Consider the following 3,276-nt stretch of genomic DNA (forward strand, 5'->3'; position numbering starts at 1 on the left):
AACCAAAAGCTAACATGGTCACATGACCGGCTAGCCTCTCACGGCAATTTTAGATATTAAAACACTTTTATTTTAAGGGTCCCGATTATGGGACTCTTGGTTTAAACACATAGTTTGGACACAATTTTCTGATCGTCCATCATACTTAATCCAACGGAAGTATTTACTGATGAAGTGGAACTCTATTAGGCTTAAAAATTATACGGCTTTTTTCCAAGCCGAGCGGAGCCGATAACCAACGTATATCTTTGGAAACAAATCTATAGTATCTCTCTGTGCATACTTTTCTCTCTTTTATTTTGGTTCTGCTTCCAGATTGTTCTTGAGATTGAGTTTATTGTTTGGAATTCGTACTAGTATATGCGCAGGTATGATTTTTCTTAACACTATGTACTTTAATTGGTTTATTGTTTGTTATTTGAAATAAGTTGAGCCCTAATTTTGGTCTTGATTTGAGTAAAATCTTAATTGGGTTTGTAAGTTGAGATGGGTATAATTAAGAATTTCGTGAGATGATTTAAAATTTAAGAAGGAATGGAAGATTGGGCTAATATGGATCTCTTGAAATATTCCAAGGACACGGTGGAGAAGCTTTGAGAAAAGTTCAAATCAAATCAGAGAACAAAGGTACTCTACTGTTTATCGAAAGTCCTGAAAGAAGACTATATTTCTTAGTATTACTTACATATTTATCTCTTTAATTTTCTGTTGTAGCATGTGCTTGGGTTAATTATCATCAGATGAACATTTAACCAAACCTTAGGACTGGCTAGAGTATATATTTCATCTCTAATTATAAAGGAAATGACTTGGGGTTGATTATGCTTGTGAAATAGTAACCTCTAACTAAGAGTAGGACTAAGATCTCAATTTTCATAATATATGTGAGTGTAAAAAGTGCGTCCTGTTGGGGTAAGGGCCTACAAGCAGTTAACATATAGCAAAATGAGTGGTTTATTTATAACAACTAACGGTATACATGGTAAAATTTGACATCTTCCTTCATCTCTGCAATTTAAAAATCCAAATGTCAATGCTTGGTCGAGAAAATTTTAAGAGTAGAATCAAGGATGCTTATGCATTAGGGTAAAAAAATAAATCTAAAGAGGAATATTTTTCTGAATGTGAATATGCAGATAGAGAGCCATGTACACAGTTCGCATGGGAAAACTGAGAGATATAACAAAAATCTATGTATCCAGCCTTTTCTTGCACCAGGTTCCAACTCATGCATCAATTTTTGCTACTTGGAAGTTGGAAATAAGACGCCTAATAAGCAATAAAAACCCTGAAACGTACAAGTGGTCCTCATTGCTGGCTTCTCCTCCTACCTCCTCCATCATTCATGACTCCCCATCTTTGCATATATAATTATGTTTGTGTTCTTCGAGTAGTAGCTGCCTAGCCTATATAGCTAGCTAGCTCATCATGAGGACCACTATCTATGTACTTACTGTGTCAGGACGAAAATAACAGGTTATATCGTTCATTGATATGATTTTGGAATTTGGATTCCATTTCCATGTCAGCGAACTTAACAAGTCATGATTTCTCTGAGTGACAATGGCTACTTTGGATTTTCCGTACACAGTACTATGCACTGAAGTTGGATCTTCTGTGCGAACATGTCAATGTTACATTATAGTTGACAATTAAGTCGTATAGGTTAGAAATATCCTAGCTCATGAATGTGCATATGAATTCTTTATCAAATACGGATTAATGGGAACATTTCAATAGTTTGGGAATTTTCTATGCTTCATTCTTTCTCATTTTCTTGTTCTGCCTATTTTTTGTGGCTATGGTAGCGCAATATTGTTCTTAGTTAATTTCCCTTAAATGTGTTTAATTTTGATATTAATCTGTGGCGCAATGGTAGCGCGTCTGGTTCTAAGCCAGAAAGTTGCGTGTTCGACTCACATCAAATTTCCTCCAGTTTGTACAACACCCTTATTCCTTTTATTTAGGTGATGTTTTATCTTGGGAAGACATACAATTAATAGAATCACATTTGGAATACTCAGACTTCATGTCAAATAACCATACCATTGCCATAATGTAGTCGAAATGAAATATCAAAATATTGTCAAACTGAAAATGTTTTAAGAAAAAGCATGTCATATATAGTCACGTAAACTAAACTCTCATTTGACATCAATTGGTCGTCCATCAGTGTGTTTCCACTAATTGGTTAAGCTTTTGGACTAATCAGCAGCTAGGCTTACACCAGTCATTACAAGCCTTTAGGACTTCCTTCGCAGTTATTTGTCCATACTTTGAGCTCTTCTCACTTCCGCATTTTGGAAATATTTCTACAGAAAAAGATGGAAATTTTATTAGTTACAAAGCATTGTGAAAATTTAGTTTACAAATTACTTCACAGGTATATTATTACCTGAGTCTGGTAATCACCATTGTATCCCAAGTTAAATGGCATCCTCATTGCTGGAGTTTGTACCTACAGGAATATAAACACGGTTTGAATAGGAAATTAATGATACACAGAAAACATGAGATTTTGTAATACTTACTTGGATCACTGATTTTTAATTGCTCCGTATCTGCCTTTTTGGGGCAATTTCTTTTGTCATGCGTTGTGTCTTGGCAAACTGAGCACTTTCTTTTTTTGTTAGCAGTAGACGATTCAATCCCCGCATCATCTTGGTCGGTTATAATAGCAGATGGATGTTTTCCTCCCATAGCTTCAAGCCAAATACTAAACAACCACGAAAATGTGACTTTGGTCTCGTCCTGTAAAAGTGCACATCCAAACTGTATGGTTTGATAGTGGTGATTCACCCCTGTAAATAGAGCAAATGGCATCTCATATTTTTTTGTCCTGTATGTAGTATCAAAGAAAACCACTTCTCCGAACTGCTCATATGACATTCGTGATCGAGCATCAACCCAGAAAAAATTTACCGCTCTACCTTCTTCGTCAACTTGAACCTTATAAAAAAACAGCGGATTTTCAATTTGTTTCATCTGTAAATAATTGATGACTGACTGGGCATCACCAACTTCCAAATTCTTATGCCTCACATTGTGTAAATGATTCCAACAATCTCTTCGACTAAACCCTATGTCTGCACCACCAAAAATGGATGGGACTTTGGAAATTTGAATGTTCTCTATTAAATGCCTCTGTCAAATCTTTTGCACCGTCTGGCATGCATCTGTTAATGCGCATACGCTTCCTCTTGCTTGGTGATACAAATTTATGGTTGTCTTCATCTGAAAATATTGTTACTATCCATTCACTACGTTCTTAGTAAA

The 3,276-nt window shown here is 35.5% G+C and overlaps 1 long non-coding RNA gene across 2 annotated transcripts; it reads left to right on the top strand.

The window, feature by feature from the left end:
- The first annotated feature begins 224 nt into the window (after positions 1 to 224).
- LOC113320525 lies at positions 225 to 2,978 on the top strand. Of its 2 annotated transcripts, none has more exons than XR_003346153.1 (2): positions 225 to 627; positions 2,637 to 2,978. It is a non-coding gene; the product is annotated as an uncharacterized LOC113320525 (long non-coding RNA). The 2 variants fall into 2 exon arrangements; XR_003346154.1 differs by lacking the exon at positions 2,637 to 2,978 and adding an exon at positions 1,137 to 1,755.
- The last annotated feature ends 298 nt before the right edge of the window (positions 2,979 to 3,276 follow it).

The sequence above is a fragment of the Papaver somniferum genome, chromosome 11 (assembly GCF_003573695.1).
Source record: "Papaver somniferum cultivar HN1 chromosome 11, ASM357369v1, whole genome shotgun sequence".
Lineage (NCBI taxonomy): Eukaryota > Viridiplantae > Streptophyta > Magnoliopsida > Ranunculales > Papaveraceae > Papaver > Papaver somniferum.